The sequence below is a fragment of the Tamandua tetradactyla genome, chromosome 24, assembly GCF_023851605.1.
Source record: "Tamandua tetradactyla isolate mTamTet1 chromosome 24, mTamTet1.pri, whole genome shotgun sequence".
Classification (NCBI taxonomy): Eukaryota; Metazoa; Chordata; class Mammalia; order Pilosa; family Myrmecophagidae; genus Tamandua; species Tamandua tetradactyla.
In genome coordinates this window covers 19332840-19353207 of record NC_135350.1, presented here as the reverse complement: position 1 = coordinate 19353207, position 20368 = coordinate 19332840, and the positions used below count along the sequence as shown (strand labels likewise).

Sequence of the window (20368 nt, the reverse complement as noted above, 5' to 3'; positions counted from 1 at the left end):
TTGATTCCATTGGTTAATACTTCTATCTTTGTGCCAGTGCCATGCTGTTTTGACCACTGTGCCTTTATAAGCTTTAAATTTGGGACATGTTAATCCTCCCACTTCAGTCTTTGTTTTTAGGATGCTTTTAGCTATTTAGGGTCTCTTTCCCTCCCAGATGAATTTGGTAACAAGCTTTTCCAAGTCTTCAAAGTAGGTTATTGAGATATTGATAAATACTGCATTAAATCTGTAGATCAATTTGGGGAGAATTGACATGTTAACTACATTTATCCTTCTTATCCATAAACATGGGAGTCTTTCCAGCTTACTTCTTCCCTTACAATTTGGATGCATTTTATTTCTTTTTCCTGCCTGATTGCTCTCACTAGAACTTTTCATGCAATGTTGAATAATAATGGAGACAGAGGACATCCTTGTCTTGTTCCTGATCTTAGGAGAAAAGCTTTCAGTCTCTCTCCATTGAGTACAGTGCTGGCTATCAGTTTTGCATATATGATCTTCATTTATCATATTGAAAAATTTACCTTTGATCTCTATATTTTGAAGTGTTTTTATCAGAAAAGGATGTTGAATTTTGTCAATGCTCTTTCAGTGTCAATTGAGATGATCACGCGGTTTTTCTCTTTCAATTTTTTAATGTGTGGTAATACATTAATTGATTTTCTTGTTTTGAGCCATCCTTGAATTCTTGGTAAAAAACCTGCTTAGTCATGGGGTATAATGCTTTTAATGTGCTGCTGGATTCAATTTGCTAATATTTTGTTGAGAATTTTTGCATCTATGTTCACCAGGGATATTGGTCTGTAGTTTTCCTTTCCTGTAGCATCTTTACCCAGTTTTGGTATTAAAGTGATGCTAGCTTCATAAATGACTTAGGTAGTATTCCTTTATCATCAATTTTTTGGAAAATTTTGAGCAGGACAGGTGTTAGTTCTTTTTGGAACGTTTGATTAAATTCCCCATGTGAAGCCATCTGGTCCTGGGCTTTTGTTTGTAGGAAAATTTTTGATGACTGATTGAATTTTTGATTGGTTTACTGAGATATTCTATTCCTTCTTGAGTCAGTGTAGCTACTTTGTATGGTTTCAAGAATTTGTCCATTTCATCTATGTTGTCTTGTTTGTTGGATATAGTTGTTCATAGTATACTCATAATTTTTAAAAATTTCTTCAGGACCTGTGATAATGACCCTCTCCTCTTATTTCTGATTTTGCTTATTTGCATCCTCTCTTTTTCTCCATGTCAGTTTTGCTTGTGGTCCATTTATTTTATTGATTTTCTTGAAGAACCATCTTTCGATTATTGATTCTTTTCTTTCCATTGTTCTTTTGTTCTCCCATTCATTTTACTCTGCTTTAATCATTGTTATTTCTCTTCTTCCATTTGCTTTGGGGTTACTTTGCTGTTCTTTCTCAAGTTCCTCAAGATGAGCAGTTAAGTCCTCAATTTTTGCCCTCTCTTGTTTTTTAATATAGGCATTTAGGGCAATAAAGTTCCCTCTCAGCACACCTTTGCCACATTCCATATGTTCTCATATGTTGTATTCTCATTTTCATTCATCTTCAGATAGCTACTGATTTCTCTAGCAATTTATTCTTTGACCTACTCATTGTTTAAGAGTATGTTATTTAATATCCATATATTTGTGAAAATTCTTATTCTTTGGTGGTTATTGATTTCCATTTTCATTCCATTGTGATCAGAGAAAGTGCTTTGAATAATTTCACTGTTTTTAAATTTATAAAGACCTGTTTTGTGCCCCAGCATATGGCCGATCCTGGAAAATGTTTCATGAGCACTAGAGAAAATATATATCCTGGTATTTGGGTATGTAACACCTTATATATGCTTATTAGGTCTAATTCATTTATCATATTGTTAAAATTCTCTATTTCTTTGTTGATTCTCTGTCTGATAGTTCTGTCTATAGAGGACAGTGGTGTATTAAAGTCTCCTACTATTATTGTTGCAATGTCTATCTTTCTTTTTAGTTTTGTCAATGTATGTCTCAGGTACTTTGGAGATCCTTGATCTGGAGCACAGACATTTGTGATAGTTATTTCTTCTTGGCTAATTGTCCCTTTTACTGATATATAGTGTCATTCTTTGTCTCTTGTGATGTCTTTACATTTAAAATAGATTTTGTTTGATATCAGGATAGCTACTCCTGCTGTCTTTTGGTTACAGATTGCATGGAATATCTTTTTCATCCCTTCACTTAGAACCTGTTTCTATCCTTGTGTCTAAGATGAGTCTCTTGTAAGCAACATATAGCTGGATCATATTTCTTAATTCATTTGCCAATTTGTATCTTTTGCTTGGTAAGTTCAATCCATTAACATTCAAAATTATTACTGTTAAGACATTTCTTGAATCCATCATCTTATCTTTTAGATTATATTTGTCAGATCTATATGTTCTTTGCCTTCTTTCTATTTTTATCCTTTAGGTTTCCATTACTGGTACTCTTCAATTTTGTGCTCTCCTTCAGACCTCCCTCTCCTGTTTTTGTTTTTGCTTTTTTTTTCAGCTGGCAGAGCTCCCTTTAGTATTTCTTGTAGCGTAGGTCTCCTATTGACATATTCCCTCAGCCTTTGTTTCTCTATGAAAATTTTCAACTCTCCCTCAGTTTTGAAGGACATGTTGGCTGCATACAAAATTCTTGACTGGAAGTCTTTATCTCTCAGGATCTTAAATATGTTATACCACTGCCTTCTCACCTCCATAGTGCCAGCTGAGTAATCCAAACTCAGTTTTATGTGGTGTGGTAGTTAGATTCAGTTGTCAACTTGGCCAGGTGAGCATACCTAGTTCTGTTGCTGCGGACATGAGCTAATGGTACATAAACCTCATCTGTTGCTGATTTACATCTGCAGTCAGCTAGGAGTTGTATCTGCTGCACTGACTGACGTTTGACTTAATTGGCTGGTGCTTAAATGAGAGAACACAACGTAGCACAGCCTAAGCAGCTTGGCATACCTCATCTCAGCACTTGAAGCTCAGCCCAGGCCTTTGGAGATGGAGAAAGAAGTCACCCCGGGGAAAGTTGTTGGAACCCAGGGGCCTGGAGAGAAGACCAGCAGAGACCATCCTGTGCCTTCCACATAAGAAAGAGCTTCAGTGGAAAGTTAGCTGCCAATCCGTCTCTAGTGTGTTGCATTCCAGCAGCTAGCAAACTAGAACATGTGGTTTCTCTTGTATGCAGTAGATTGTTTTCTCTTGCTGTGTTCAGAATTTTCTGCTTCTCTTCTATTTGATTGACTGATTAGTATGTATCTTGGAGTAGTCCTATTTACAGTTCATTGGGATTCTTTGATTTACATATGCATGTCTTTTATAAAGGTTGGGGAGTTTTCTCCCATTTTATGCTCCACTTATCTTCCTAGCCCTTTACTATTCTTTTCTCCTTCTGGGACACCAATGATTTTATATTTTTGTGCTTTGTTTTGTCCATCATTTCCCTGAGATCCAATTCAAATTTTTCCATTTCCTTTTGCCATTTACTCTTTTGTGTTTTCAAAATTAGTTGTCATGTCCTCTAGTTCACTTATTCTTTTTTCTGCCTCTTTAAATATGGTGTTGTGTATCTCAAGTACATTTTTTATTTGTTCTACAGCATCTTTAATCTTTGTGATATCTGTTATTTTTCTCTTTATTCTTTCAAATTCCTCTTTATGCTCTTCTAGTGTCTTCTTGATCTCCTTTATGTCGTTATCCATCCCACTGATTTTATTTAGTAAAGTTATATGAGCATCTTTGATTAGTTTTTTTCAAATTTTGTGTCTTATCCAGTGTTTTAATATGGTCATTAGGCTGGGCTATATCTGTCTTCATCTTCATATGCTTAGTGATCTTCTGTTGTCTTTGTGGCATGTAAATATCTGATAGGGTTACTTTGGAAGTTGATTTCCTTCAGTAGTCTGAAGCTACTGGGATGGGTGTGGAGTAGGATGTAGGGCATGGGGAGGCTGTGCAGTAATGAGTCATGGTGCAGGTATATGCAAGAATCAGGGGCTCTATACTGGTTCCTGTGAGTGTGAGGTTTGGATCAAGGTGTTGTGGATATGCAGTGCAGAGGTCATGGGAATGAAGTGCAGTTCAGGCAGGCCTTGGGGCAAAGAACCAGGGTGTGGCATGGGAGACACAGTGGTAGGGCACCACAGGAGGTGGATGGGGGTGCTGAGCAGATGTACCAGGGCTGGTACACGGGCAGGATGTGGGTGGATGCATGAAGTGTGTGGGTTTTGGGTGTTAGTGTGTGGGATACATGGCACAGAAGTCAGGGCACATGGAGGTAGGTCATTGGTGTGTCCTTGTTCAGGGGAGGGGTCCATCAGGGCTGGGGTGTGGATGTGTGAGTGTGTAGAAGTGAGGCACAGGTCATGGAGGTTGTGGGATGTGTATCAGGGGTGTGTGATGACAGATGGGTGGGGCCATGGCACAGGTTTGTAGGTGCATGGGTGGTGTGGGCTAGGGGAGCCCAATTATGCAGGACAGAGGCGATGGTCACATGTACACTAGAGTACCTACCCAGTGTAGGGAAAAGGCACTTATGCCATGGAGTGAGGCAAAGTGTGCACATGTGTGGGGCAAGGGGGGTGATGTGCAGAGTTCAACAGGTCCATGCATAGATATATGCATGCCCAGCAGGGAGAATGTGGCTGTGCTGGTGTGTGGATCTGGGGACAGGGCCCTTGTGTCTACAGATCTGGAGGGCAGAGTCCTGTTGTGCACATGTGCAGAGTTTGGGGCAGTAGGGTGGGATTGTACCTGTTTGGGCTGGGGGTGGGTGTGGCCTGGACATGCAAGTCAGTGCTTTCCCAGAACTGAAGGGGCATGGCATGAGTGGTTGCATGTGCATCCACACATCTGGGGGAATGGAATGTGATGTGCACATGCTCAGAGCTCAAGGGGGCCGGGTAATGTTGCGTTCTCTAATTACTGGGTGTGGGTGTGGCCTGTGTATGAAGGTGAGCACCTGAAGTCCAGGTACATAGGTGACTGCCTGCAGCCTGCAGGGAGGGAGAGATGAGCGTTGAGGGGCTGGCCGTGAGTATATGGGACTCAGGAAGAGTGGGGTGAGACAGCACTTAGGTGGGAGAAGTGCATTGGTCTGGGACAGGCTTGTGTGCTTGTGCAGTGTGAGGGTGTGGACTGGGGATGCATGGGAGGGGGCTGAGGGTAGAGATGCTTGGAGCACAGTAGAGTGGGTGGGTGATGGGATTCACATGCATGGGGTGAGAGGGGAGTCATGGGTCGTGGGGCAGGGGTGTTGTACATGAGAGTAGCACATTCAAGGAAGGTGGCTTGACTTGCTTCTTTGTCCCTGTCTCCTTCTCCATGCACTCCTGAGGGCTCTGGACTTCCATCTGGAAATGGATGTGCTAGGGTGTTTGCACCAGCTGGCTGGTCTCTGGTTCTCTGCGTCTCAATTCTTCTGCTTTTTCAACCAGGGCCACCCTATGTGATGTACAATATTCTCACAGGTAACTTATACCCTGGAGTCACTCTCCAGGCCTTTTTTCTGTCACTTCTCTACTGTTCTTTTGAGTAGGGATGAACTCAACCTATCTAATTCTGCTGTCTTCCTGGAACTCCTGCATTCCATTAATTTTGATACGCTGTTTTCTCATTTTCATTTGCCTCAAGATATTTGCTGATTTCTCTTGTAATTTCTTCCTTGACCCATTGTTAAGAGTGTTTTATTTAGCCACCTTAAATTTATGAACTTTGCAGGTTCTGCCTATTATTGATATTTCCAACTTCATTCCATTATGATCCAAGAAAGTGCTTTGTATAATTTCACTATTCTTAAATTTACTGAGACCTGCTTTGTGATCCAATATGTGGTCTGTCCTGGAGAATGATCCTTGGGTACTTGAGAAGAATGCATAACCTGCTGTTGTTGGATGTAATATTTTGTAAATGTCGGTTAAGTCTAGTTCATTTATCATATTATTCAAGATCTTTGTTTCCTTATGAACCTCTGTCTATATGTCTATCCATTGATGAGAGTTGTATTTTGAGATCTCCAACTACTATTGTACAAGTGTCTACTTCTCCCCTCAGTGCTGTCATTATTCATATAATGTATTTTGGGACTCTCTGGCTCAGTATGTAGATATTTATGATTGTTATGTTTTCCTGATGAATTGTTCCTTTTATTAATACATAATGTCCTTCTTTTCTCTTTTAATTATTTTTTCTGATATTAGCTTAGCTACCCCTGCTCTTTTCTGGTTCTTGATTGCATGAAATATCTTTTTCCAACCTTTCATTTTCAACCTTTTTTGTTCTTGAGTTCTTAAGTCTCTTGTAGACAACATATAGATAAAACTTATTTTTTAAATCCATTCTCACAATCTATGTCTTTTGATTGTGGAATTTAATCCATTAACATTTAATGTTATTATAAAGGCTGTACTTCATTCAGCCATTTTCTTTTGGATTTTTTCTGTCATATCTTATATTTTTCCTCTCTTTTAATCCTATTAGTTACCATTCCTGGTAATCTTGAATTTTACGCTGTTCTCCAATCTCTCTCTCCTGTCTCTTCCAGTGCTCCTGTTAGTATTTCTCATAGAGCAGGTCTCTTGTTCATGAACTCTCTCAGTGTCTGTTCATCTGTAAATATTTTAGACTTTCCTTTATTTTTGAAGAACACTTTTGCCAGATATAGAATACTCAGTTGGCAGTTTTTGTCTTTTAAATATATCATCCCACTGCCTTCTTGCCTCCATGTGTTCTGCTGAGAGATACACACTTAGTCTTATTAATCTTCCCTTGTGTGTGATGGATCACTTCTCTTGTTGCTTTTAGAATTCTCTCTTTGTCTTTGACATTTGACAATCTGATTAGTAAATGTCTTGGCATAGGTACTTGGATCTATTCTGTTTGGGATACACTACACTTCTTAAACCTGTCATTTTATGTCTTTTATAAGAGCTAGGAAATTTTCATTTATTATTTCCTCCATTATTCTTTCTGCCCCTTTTCCCTTCTCTTCTCCTTCTAGGACACCCATAACATGTATATTCATGAACATCATGTTCTCATTCAGTTCCCTGAGACTCTGCTCAAATTTTTCCATTTTTTTCCTATCTGTTCTTCTGTGTGCAGAATTTCAGATGTTCTGTCTTCTAGTTAACTAATCCTTTCTTCTGCCTTTCCAAATATGTTGTTGTATGTCTCCATTTTGCTTTTCATTTCTTCTATTGTGCCTTTCATTCCCATAGGTTCTCCCATTTGTTTCTTTTTTCAAGCTTTCAACTTCTTTTGTATGGACATCCTGTGTCGTCTTTATATTCTTCATGTCTTTTCCTTTCAATTCATTGAATTGATTTAGAAGATCTTTTAACATCATTAATTAGTTGTTTCAATTCCTGCATCTCAGTTAAGTTGGCAATTTCTTCCTTTTGTTGGCCATATCTTCATTTTTCCTAGTAAAAATTGTGATTTTGTGTTTGAGACATCTGATTCTCTTGCTTTGATTATTCTAGAGTTCATTTTATCTCTTTTGCCTGGGATTTTCCTGTTGGTTGGATTTCTTCTCTATCTGTTCATCTTTCTCTCACCAGACTGTTGTCAGATTGGCTTTGCCACCCAATCTCCCCCCAAAACCAGGTATTTACAGTGGCCTGCCTCAGGATTGGAAGTAGGCACCAGGCACCACAATAATGTCTCTGTAGGTTAAATAAGTCTGCTTTCTCCCATGGTGGTCTGTTTTTTACCATCCTGCAAGGCCTGGTTTTGTTTTGGGGCACTGTTTTAACAGTTGGGTCATCCATGTTTCCTAGCCAAAAAAGGGGTGGGTTCCCATGCAGGGGATCTAGACTCACTCCAGGCAGCCTGAAATAATTTTCTGAGTAGTCTCTGAAAAAACCCTTCCATTCTCTTGCTCTTTCTGTTCTGCCCAGAGAGTGGCACTGCTTCATAACTTAATTGTCCTCAGAGCTGTGTACCTTCCTGGTATGGGCTGCTCCTCATAAGGTCAGCTGACTGCAGGGTTCCTGTTCCCTCTCTTTGTGGACAAAATCTAGATCAATATGGGTCTGTGTCCCCCACTTTATTTGTGGTGGTGTACACCTCCAGCTCTCCCAGTCTTTAGCCTTTCCCTAAGCAGTGATCAGGTCTCTTGCCTCCATGTCTCACAGGAGTAGGGGGATGACTTTTGGACCCAGGGCTGGGAACACAGCTTCTGTCCATGTTTTCTCAGACTATCTGCCTCTCATTGATCTGGGCCTTGAAATGCTCTCCTCTTTCCCCCAGGTTCTCCAAAAGTTAAGGGTCTCTCTCATTACCACTGCTGTTGGGAAGTGTCCCTCCTACTGTTCTCTGCCCATCCCACACTGTGAGACAGAGTGAGTAGGAGGGGAGAGGGCTGGCCAGATTCTACCTCTCCAATTCTGGATTTGTAGGGTCCCTCTCCAGTCCATATCTTCCTCCAGATTTCTGAACAATTCATAATTGTTCTTTTTAATGCTGAATCTCCAAAGAGATATTTTCAATAGCTATTTACATTGCTGTGCTGATTATGTCACCTTTGTGCTTACATCTTAAGACATCTTTCACAACCTGAGTTTCTAGCAAGTGTCCTACATTGCTTAAGTCTATTTTAGATTGGACTGTGATGATGGATGTTGGGTTAAAAGGTACTGACAATGAGTTTTTAATCATTCTGGACATTGTATGAAATTATCTCATTTTTATCTAAACTGTTTGGAGAGTGATATTATACACTATTAGTTTGTTGAAGGCCATGCATATACACACTTATCTTTCATGCTCCAAGAACAATATGACTTTAGCACCAGACCTGATTATTTTAGCATTCTGGATAATCTCATTTTATTAATTTAAAATTACAGGTAATTACTGTTCTAAATTTATTAAATTATAGATATTTTACTATATTACCTTAAATTATAGATAAGCAAAAAATATAGTAGGCAAGAATGAATAAATTTTGAATTGAATGCAATTAAATTATTTTGCAAAATTATATTTCCAAGATTAATCTGCGTCTGAATTGAGAAAAAAGTCTAAACCTTTTCTCACAAGGGAACACAGAATATTATCTAACAGAAAACCTCTAGTATTAATTTAGTAAAAGTATTTAGATTTTCCAAATTGGCTTTAACTGGAATATTTCAAAATTAAGCATCTTTTTAAAAACTCAAGTGAATTATGTGGTAACAAAACTCTTGAAAAATAAAAACTTTTGCATGGAAGAATCCCAGTAGTGCAACTTATGTTTTGGATACTTTTAATCACTTACACACTATACCGCCAAATGATGAATTTGCAGTATAAAATAGACTTTTATGTTTAATTCTTCAACTCATCACAGTAGACTAACATATATTATACATACAAACCTCAAATTGAACCAATTTAAAGTTTCCTATTCACCCTCATCCATTACATTTACTTTCCACACTACTATCACTACTAGAGCTCCGAATAACAGCTCTTACCTCATGGTGCAGCAGTGCAGCCACATGCCTCTTCTCCAGGGTCTTTTCTCCTGCTACTAGGAAGCTACTTTATTCCTTCATTTTGGGAAAAGAAATGTATTCTATAGAATGAAGATTGTAAAATAGAAGGCAATGATGTAGAGTGAATTTGAAAGGCAAGGTAGAGTTTTAACAGGAATAAAAATGTTGATGGTTGGAGGACTAAGATAAAGGGGAAAGACAAGAGCCATGACAGGTAAGGGGCAGAGAAAGGAAAGGACTGTGCTCCTAGATCTTCCTATCCTGTACCACAAGTGCAGTAGAACAGGGAAGGCTTTTCAAAGAAACATTGTACGCCACAGAAGGATTTGCTTAAAAAAAATTGGTTTCCCTTCTGCATCAACTGAAAAGACCGAGCATCCTGGACCTTGAACCTATGGTGATCTCTAATTTTCAATAGTCTTCGTGTTAAGGTACTTTAGCGGTTTGAATAGCAATCCCCACCAAAAGGCCAGCTTCACTGAATAAACAGCATGCAAGAGCAGTTCTTATGGTGCTATATTTCATAATGACAGTATGGCTAGTTACTTTGCCAACTACCATGGTTTTATTTTATCAACACAATCTATGCTTCAAATCAAAGTATCTCATCCTTTTGTTTCTATGGTTTTCAGTCCATGTAATTCATCTTACTTACATCTGCAATTTCATCATAAATAGTTATCTGTAGGAACATAGTTCACATCAACTCTTAGACCACACTAAAGTCTATTTTAAAGCCACGTTAATAGGAACTGAACCCCTTGAGAGCCCTTTTTAGTAAGAAATTCCTTGTATTTCCTCTAGTTTACTCAGCCATATTAAAAACCATGATGACAGAAAATTATTAATTCTGTGGCTTTCACCTACAGCTCCAGCCATCAGGAAGATATGCCCACCACTCCAAATGGAACCAAGAGGATCCTGTACTCCAGTGCAGATCCTTACCCGACCCTTATGAGTATCAAACTTGACCTAAGATAGAGCGTACTAAATGAAAATGTTCTCCACCTTGTTTACAAAAGAATTTGACAAATTTTCACGTATCTTCTGTACTGACTTATGATAAACAATTCTGGAGCAAATTTTTCTTAACTTAGTGAACTAGAAAGCTTACTAATCCTACAGGCGAACCTAGAACCAGGCTATGGTTGTTTATCATCCTTAGTTCAACATTTACGTACAAGTATTGCCTCCTGATAAAGGGGTTTGGGAAGAAGCCACAACCTAAGAAGCAAAGTGGTATATTTAAAATGTCACTGGACCAAAATATGTTGTATATAGTGTGGAACATCAAAAAATATGATAGGGTGAGGAGACTGATATTTAGAACTCTATTTCCTGATAATTACTTGTTCTGAGCCACTGATCTTGTTTTCTTCTTATATTAAATGGCATGGGGAAATTGCTTGAGAAAGACTCCTGGCAGGCTCTTTTTTTCTGCCTCTTCTTTTCTCCTTCTCGTTTCATGAATTGAGCTATTTTTGCCAGTGGTGTATCTGGTTCTTATGTTGCATGTTCCAGCTTTCTGCCTCTGTCCAGTTCCTGCTACAGAAAACTAGCAATTAAGGATAGATTGTTTGAAAAGATAAACAATGGCAAGCACAAATTATGTAGGGAAAATATGTTAGCTATTAAAGTAACAGAGCATATAATCAGATAGTAGAAACTATAGTTGCTTCATATTGTACCTAAAAGCACTGGTAAATTTTTGCTGATGTTACAAAGCTTGTATGTTTGCTCACTTACTGAGAGTTGGTATATATATGTATGCATGTGTGTGTGTGTGAATATATATTTTTATATATGCCTATACATGGGCATATATATGCAGTTTAAAATTTATAACTGTTCAAAATAGCAACTTCAAAATATATTGGCACCATTCTAATAACAAATCTTATTGTTGTTAATATACTGTATGTTCTGCTGTTGGTAAAACTTAAAATGATAGAACTTATTAATATTGCTGTTTCATTAAGCAGAAATACCTTAAGGAAATGCAAAGAAAGATGCAAAGAGAATACAAATAATTTACATTCTTTTAAAACAAGTGCAAAGTTTGAGGAAAGTACAATGATTAAGTTCTACATTTACAAGAAACTGGAATTTCATTGGCCATCACATAAATCCAGAATTTGGTATTACTGTTCATTTAATGTTAGGATAACTCTAATCTCAGTGATTGATTATATTCATGTAGTTTATTAGCACAACTTATTAAGAAATGGATGAAGACCAAGATATGTCTGCGATTCAACTGTAATCATGATAATGATAATATTAATAATTACAGTAACAAAGATTCTAACATAAATTTTTCTCAGTGATCTTCAAATGCTAGATAGGATGCAATTTCATGTTAACATACAAATAAAGTATTAAGGTAGTAATTCTACTGAATCAACTCTTCCCTGCATAAAAGCTGCAAAGGCCATCCTCTGATCTGAGGAATATCAGGGGAAACAAACTGTAATTAAATTCTACTGTTTTGTGATCTGAGTAAATGTGAAGCAGTGATACTCCAGAGATGAAGCTATACCAGAAAGGAGAGTATCTGATGAGGATAGGAGGGTCCAGACACTCCACCGTGGACTGGTAATAACCAATGCCAGAGGGAACCCTGAGAGAGAGAAAGGAGAATGCAAGGAGGAAAAGGGGAAATGGGGGAGGAGCAAAATACCCAGGGATATATTGGTTGCTTTGGGATGTCACACTAAGGGGAACTGAGGAAGAAGCCCAGTAGTATAACTGAAGCTAGTCAGTTATTCAGCTGGTAAAGCCCCGAAAACTACCATGGCTCAGCTTTAATGATTATTAAAGACCTGAAATCATAGAAGAAGGAGCAGTTAGTACCCATACAACAGAAATGGGGAAAGTTTATCCTAAATAGCCACAGTCTCTCTCCAAAAAGGACTCTTGGACTTTTGTGATGTGAGAACTGTCCAGAGGCAGAGAGCTGGGACTTATGGTACCAGAACCCGATATGGCACAGGCAAAAGAGCTCAAGTCATGAAACGAGAAGGAAACTCAAGAATGGGCAGAAAGGAGAAGCTTCCAGCAGACTTTATCAAGCAATTTCCCCATACCGTTTACTGCAAAGGAATGAGAATGAAAGTAAGTTGTCAGACTAAGTCTAGAAATAGAATTAAATTAAACTAGAAAGAAAGGGCAGTGATATTGGGAGGTCTGGAATATATTTAATAAATCTGGGTCAATGGAATTGATTAACCTTAGAATCCATGTATGTAATTTACCTCAATTCTACATAGGACATATCTACTACATGGTGATTTTCTTATGGAGTTTGTTAAATATGTCTGTATTTTTCCACATTAGACAATAAAGGTTCTTTCTGATCAGAAAAGTAGTACACGCTTATTGGGGAAACTTTGAAAAATGCATAATAACTTTAAAAATGTACATAAAAATCACCCATAAAACTGTAAAACTAAGATACAACTTCTGTATGTATTTTCCATATTTTCTTCCTGTCTTTTTTCTATACATTTTTTCTGAATTGAGAGCATGGGGTTTATGCTTATATTCTTTGCTATATAATTTTATTACATAAGCAAGAGAGGGGCAAGGGAGTAGAAGGTATATTCCAGGCAGTGATTATGAGCTTGGCCCTGCAAATGAGAGCTGGGTAACAAAGGGAATGGAGGCATCAAGGAAATGAGGGGTAATTGAGTTAGTAGAAACAATGAATTGGTGATGGATGAAGAAGCGGTGGAGTAGGGATATTAGAAGAATTAAGCTGAAAAGATGGGAAATTGAGGCTATTGATGAAATACAGGCACCTGCATGACCCAAGTGTGACTACTTCCTTACATTTTGCACTTGCCTTACCCTATCCCAGCCCTGCTGTCTCCACAGATACTGAAATGGCTTAGAATTTAAAAGGCAGTACTGTTGGGTAGAATATCAATAAACTAGGGACTGAACTTGTTAAAAATGAGAAAGAATTCCTGGGAAGAGTGGATAACAGTAAAGAACAGGAGTAAAAGATGATATCCTGTGATTGCATGAGAGATTTCAGAGAGGGAGAGGGACATTTTATGAAAGCAGCATTGGGCAAAAATTCCATTCTATGTTTAGTGGGATGATCCCAGAAAAGGAAAGTACGAACCACAGGTAAGAGTAGCATAGTAATGATGTTTAATGTTCAGGAGACTGGAAACTGGCCCTTAGCTCCCATATATCCATTGGTCTCAGTTCAATCTTTTCTCTCAGCAATCTGCCACCTGCTCCAGACTTTTCAGTTTGGCAAACCAACTTAGTTCCTCTGGTCTCTACTATCTCTCTTCATCCTCTAGATGATGGCTTAATTTTCTCTCTGGTCTAGCACTTGTTTTGGAAAATGCTTCTGGTAGCTGACTTCTTTGTCTTGGCTATAAGGTCTGCTCTGTATAAATGCCTCAGTAGTCCAAAATGAGGGCTGTACACAGGAATCATGGGATGCACATATCTTCTCCTTTGCCTAACACTGCAAGAAAGCACACCAGTGGGATGATTGTAAGAAATTGATCTTGATTTCAACTACAGCGGACAGTCAGATAACTTGATCTCTACTCTCTGCTTTATGTTGTGGAAGTTTACAATGAGTATTGAAAGTAGCAGAAACTGATTTTCTGCATCAATTTCATAAAAATAAAAATCACTAAAGATTCCGGTTCTCAAAACTACTTTGTAGAAATGCCTGCTAAAATTATGCCCCTTCAACTCTCAGCCAAAGAAAGTATTCAAAATTCCATTTTTTGTGAAATATATGTTTATTATAATTTATTACAAATAATATTTGTATTATTATTTTTCTCTGGATAGTAGGCTCTTTAACAGAACTTCACTTACCCACTGATAACTAACATTCCTCAGTAAAACACCTGGAATGATGGCTGTAGCCTGCCCAGTGCTCCTGGACGGTGGATTAATCCTCTGTAGTTTCGAACACACCTGTGCACACCAACTGAGCTGTAAGTTTATCAAGAATCAAATAGGTTTGCTTTTCCCCCAAAGTTGTTTCATTTAGTTTTAATTTTCATTTTAAATTTAAATGAATATACTTTCAGCCGTTTAAGTATGTGTGAAAGAAAAAGTTAAAAAAAAAAACCAGTTGTTTCTATGAATGACAAACTGAATGCCTTGAAAAGACTTGAAAAAGTTAGATCATAAAAACAAATTGCAGTAGAATTAGGTGTGCACCAAAAATAATCGGTCAGAATTTGAGAAAGCTTTTGCTTCATAAGGGCTTTAAATTTTTAGCTGTACTTTAAAGAACTCACAACAGGAAATTGTAGATGAAATATTATGAGTGTAGTTTATTCAAAAACAGCCGAGAAGAACTAAGTAAAGACTTTGACCTATGTGAAGCGTATGATGAGTGAATGGGCCCGTATATGTTTTAAGTTAAAGTGAGCTTGTAGCATATGTGTTACACTTCGTGACTCCCCTTTTTAATTTATAGTTTTGAATAGCAGAGCCACTAAAATTTCCAATAACATTGGTTAGGATGATATTATTTTATGTTTCCTGCTATAAAAGAATCTTATTTGAAACCCAAATTCAAACCCTGGTTATCTGACTCCAAAGTCTGTGCTTTTTATCATTTTGGCAACATTATTCAATTCCTGCCTAACTTTTTATGCTTTAAAGCAATCAAAGGATAACAACAAACTCATTTAGTTGTATATTGCCCTCTAGCCCAAACCCAATTGTTTCCCTTTTTCAAACCAAATCCTTCTGAAGAATGGACTATGATTTCTTCCTTTATTCACTCTTCAAGCTACAGCAGACAAGACTCTGGCAAAATTGCTGACAAGGGCCTGGAACTGCTGCTGAAAATCCTGACTCTCTCAATTAGACCTTTCCAATAGTTTCTTTCCATCCTCATCTTTCTTTTATCTCCTGACAGTGTTTGTGACTGTTGACTTTTTCCTTCCTCTAATCATCTCCTTTCTTGGCAATCCTTCCTAAATCTCTATTATTGTTTTTTGTTTCAATCTCTTTCGCAGGCCTGTTCTTCATATGGTTATTTTATCAGGATTTTGACAATGGCTTTCTTATGTTTCTTTCTTTAATTTGATTTTCCTGATTATAAAAGTAAAATATGCTTATTATAGAATATTATAAATAAATATTACCTTGAGAATAACATAAAATTAAAACCATACATAATCATGCCACCTAACAATTACTATTGTCATCATGCAGTAGTATAATATTTTCTGTCTTTTTTATACCTAATGTATTCCTCAGAAGTGAAACAGTGTCTATATTTAGTTTTTCTAATTTTTCATTAACTATTTTATATTTCCAATATTATTAAATATTCTTTGAAAATGTAATTTTTGTAGTTGGATAACATTACATTATATGCATTTTTCCTGCTTTATTTAAGGATTCAACCTCTCTGTTTTTTTTTTTTTTTTTACATGGGCAGGTATCAGGAATCGAACCCAGGTCCTTTGGCATGGCAGGTGAGCATTCTTGCCTGCTGAGCCACCGTGGCCACCCTAACCTCTCCCTTTAATGTGGACATTTAACTTGCTTCCATATATAAATATTTACCTTTGAATTTTTGAAATAATTCAAAACAAGAATTTTAGATTTTAACAGTAAAATTTAATTCATTCACATTTATTGTCATAACCAATACTATGTCTCTCATTTTTTTTCTGCACTTACACTTTTGAGATTGTATTTCTATTTTCCTAACATATAGTTAATTGCTTGGCTTGGCACAGAATTCTTAGGTCATGTTTTTGTCTTATGTAAACTTGAGATTTTATACTATGTTTAGGAATTTAAATTGCCAAACAAAAACAGCCTTATTTTGCCTGACTGGTTGTTTGTAATGCTGTTTCTTCATCCGTGAATTTAGCAATTTTTACTAGGCTATGTTCAGGGTTGATTGTTCAAAATTAAAGTTAGTATGGTGACTTCATCCAAAGCCAGAGATGAAGAATAATCAGGCATTGGTATCTTTTACTGAGGCCATAAAAAGCAAGATTTTCAACAGGTTCTTAGTGCAGAACTAGCTGACTTTAATACAAATAATAATAATATTAAACATTCTTCATGCTTATGGAACAATATAAACTTACAGAGACTTTGGCAAGTATTAAGATACATGCACATTCCACTGTTCCTCAAGAGCTGTTCATTTGCTCATTTTTGTGTTTCCTAGTTACAATGTATTTATGCATCATTTAATGATTTACAAGTACTTTAATGTATGTCATTAAATTCTATCCTCATCATAACTATGGGAAGGAAAGTTCGTTGCTGTTTTCCTATTTTATAAATAAGGGAAATGATCCTAAGAGCAATTCATGACTTTTCCATGTCTATCCAACTATTAAGTGTTGTGAAAAATTTGTGGCTAGGTCTTCTGATTCCAAATATTGTTTGTTATAGCTATTAGGTTGAATGTTTCTTTTTGCATAATTTAAGTAATTTTGAGCCTGAGAGATAGAGAAGAAGCCTCTGTGGACTGGGATAAAGACTGGGACCAGTCGGAATATATTCTGAAAGATTTGGTCTATTCAAAAGACCAAAAGAATTGAAAGAATTCTGAATCTTGGAATGATTAATTGGGGTTTTGGATATTCTTTTCATTTTTTTAGAAATCCCTTCTAAAATTCAAAATTTCTAGGAATCTAAACCTTACTTTTCCTTGAAGAGAAAACTTAGCATGAATTAGCAAACTGGAAGAAAAGAAAAAATACCTAGTGTGAAAGCATGTATGACGACCAAGACAAAAAGGAAAAAGATGCTCATTGAAAGAGCTGATAGGCTAATATAGTTTATCTATTTCATAAGACAACCTAGTATCACTTCTGCTTGAAGATACTGTGATATTCTAAATACATTGTAATTCATATGTTTTGAATTGTCAACTGATATGACCAGTACTTTCACATTTAAATATGATATATTTTAAATTTCATAGCCATTACAAGATAAACTCTTAAAGTTTACATCATTTCAGCCTATCTGTGTATTAAATCTTTTATAGCATTGTTAAAATTACAATATATTATGTACACATTTTTAACGCTTTTAGCTTACAAAAATTAGAACATATATTGCAATAAATATGTAAGTCTTAAATCACAGGAAATGTGATACACCTGCTATTTGATTACTGTAAAGTACACATGAAAATTAAATACTCTTTTACCAAGAAGTTGCTTCCATTGCATCTTTTTTCCCCACGAATGGTCATTGTCAAGAACTTTGAATGATCTGAGATTTCATCTTACTTTCCAGGTAACAGTCTGACTTTCCACCATTTCATGGATGCTGCCTGAGATCATGAAGCTCCTAGATCAAAGATAATGGACTTATCTCTCACAGCAATAGCAGAGTATCAGCATTTACTTCTGCTCTTTCCTCAAGTCCCATTTTCCACGAAGTGAAGCTAAGAGGGCTAGCTGACAATTGGGGGCCCAAGTAACTTGATTGCTTTACAATGGGCAGTAATCATACTTGCCCTTTGCTCTGTAGGAGATAATATCTTGTCTCCCAAGGATGTTTGCTATATAAACATCCTTGAAAACTTAGTCCAGAACAAAGACAGTTAATGCCTCTCTTGTAAAATGTGCTCCACTACAAGATACCCATGGGGAATTGTCTGACAACAATAATTTGAGATGCATTTAGTACTTTGTGATCATTTCTGATCCTATAAAATAAACACTGAACTATAAATTTGCATCAGCATTACCTGGATATGACTGTTCCTTTCTTTTACATGTTCATTATTTTATGTCAACTGATGCTATTTGTGGATTTTTGAAGATTGTGGCCCTATTCACCTGCTCCTCAAATACACAAAGTAAAAAGGTATAAGAAGCATTTAATTATTAGAGATAATTTGTGCTTATATTTTTATGTCACCAATGACTCTGGGAAAAAAATAGTTTAATGTTTTCAAAGAATAAATACAATTAAATTATCTCTCACATTCAAAACACACACACACACACACACACACACTCACACTCACACTCAAAGGTCAGGCCAGGAATAGCACATGGAAGAATTAGGATTATGGATGTATATATTCCTGAATATCTATTAAAAATATTTTGAAATTTATATATTCAGTCATGAAAAATATGTTATGCTCTATGTGAAAAACATGGAGAATATTATATTAAGCAACACTAAAATTAACATGCACTGAAATGTTTGCTACTAAGCTATATATATAACTATGTATTCTCTCTCTTTCTCTCTCTCTATATATATTATTCTTGAATGAAACAAAATATATTAGGTATTATTTATACTATTTAGATCTCCAGAAAAGAAAAACTGCACAAATGTGGTCCATTAATATGCTTTTATATATGTATGAAATCATATTTACGTAATTATATTATGAATTATAATTTATAAAATCATATATTGTACACATATGTTTGTATATAGAGACAATGTAGAATATGTAAATTTTATGTATGTACTATTTTATAGGACGAGTTATTTTAATATCTTAGATTCTCACAGTTTGATAATACTTATGTTTATCTAACATATGCTTAATTAAACATTCTTGCTTTTCATTCTGGGTTTAAAAGTCCTTAAATATATCCCTTCCCCTTTAAATTGAAAACAATTGAGAGGGGGTTGAGAAGAGCTAGAGACAAAAAAGGCTAGATAATACTCTTCAAAAATAAATAGGTCTCTCCACTATTCAAGAATGATTCAAATATTCATTATCACTCAAATAACTGCCAAGCAATTGAAATCCCTTTAATTGCGAGCACCCTAAATGTAGCTTATTGCCTTCCTCTCCCATATCCTGACTTCTCTGGGTCATTTCATTCGCACCTCTCTTTCAAGCCATCTGGGATCCCTAGGACAGCCTAGTTTTAATGCCGAACACCTGGCCTGACAGTGTTTGCTGCTCGCTTTCACCTGCCAGCCCTTTGTTCCTGCCCAAGATTGAATGAGCACTACAAGTCCTTTCAAGCAAGCACGCACAGCAGCTTTTCTTGCATTCAGTCTCTTCCACTAGTCCTTAAGTCTGGTAAATCCTTTCATTATTTTGCCTCATCCATATAGTTGTTCCATTGACTTTGTGATGTCTAGAAGTTAAAAATCTCCGTAAGAATTAAATCTAGACTAAATCTGATTCCTCTGGAACACCAGAGTGAAAGGGAGGGAAAAACTAACTGAAAAAAATCATATAAAAACTCCTTGCTCTTGCTATAAAATAGTTATAAATCAACTGGATTTATACTCAAATTTAAAAATTCAAAACATATGATATTTGAAAATGATGTGTAATTGGTACTTAGAGAAATATGAAGTAGCTCCTACACAAAGTAGATAAACTTTACTTACTACCCAAGGCTTAGATTTTCATTCTTTTTTACTATCACCCAGGATTTGTATCCCACATCTTGAACTCCTTCTTACACTTGCAAAAATAATTTTTGATTGACATTCCCAGTGATATTTTTAAAGCAATTTTATTGAGATGTATTCACATACCATACAATCCATCCAAAGTACACAATCAATGGCTTTTAGTATAGTCACACAGTTGCGCATTCATCACCACAATCAATTTTAGAACCTCTTCATTACTGTGAAAAGAAAAACTTTATACCCCTTAGCAGTCACCTCTTAATTCCTCCATCCTTTCCCAGCCCTACATAGCTATGAATTTATTTCTGTCATTAAAGACTTACTTATATTTCTGTTTTATATAAAATGGAACCATACCATATATAGCAGTGTTCTTTCACTTACTATAATTTTAAAAGTTATTTTTTAATTAGAAAAGTTATAGATTTACTGATAAGTAATATAAAATACATCATTCCTATATAGCCCCTATTGTTGACAATTTG

General features: G+C 36.3%; 1 long non-coding RNA gene across 2 annotated transcripts in view; it reads left to right on the top strand.

Annotated features, from left to right (window-relative positions):
* The window catches only part of LOC143668077 (uncharacterized), a 62270-nt gene extending 44049 nt beyond the window's left edge, over nt 1-18221 (top strand). Inside the window, exons 3-5 of one of the 2 annotated variants that reach the window (XR_013168281.1) lie at nt 14376-14473; nt 15940-15976; nt 17772-18221. This is a non-coding gene — a long non-coding RNA (uncharacterized LOC143668077). The remainder of the gene's footprint in view (nt 1-14375; nt 14474-15939; nt 15977-17771) is intronic. The other variant, XR_013168282.1, reaches the window with a different exon arrangement.
* Nucleotides 18222-20368: the final 2147 nt, after the last annotated feature.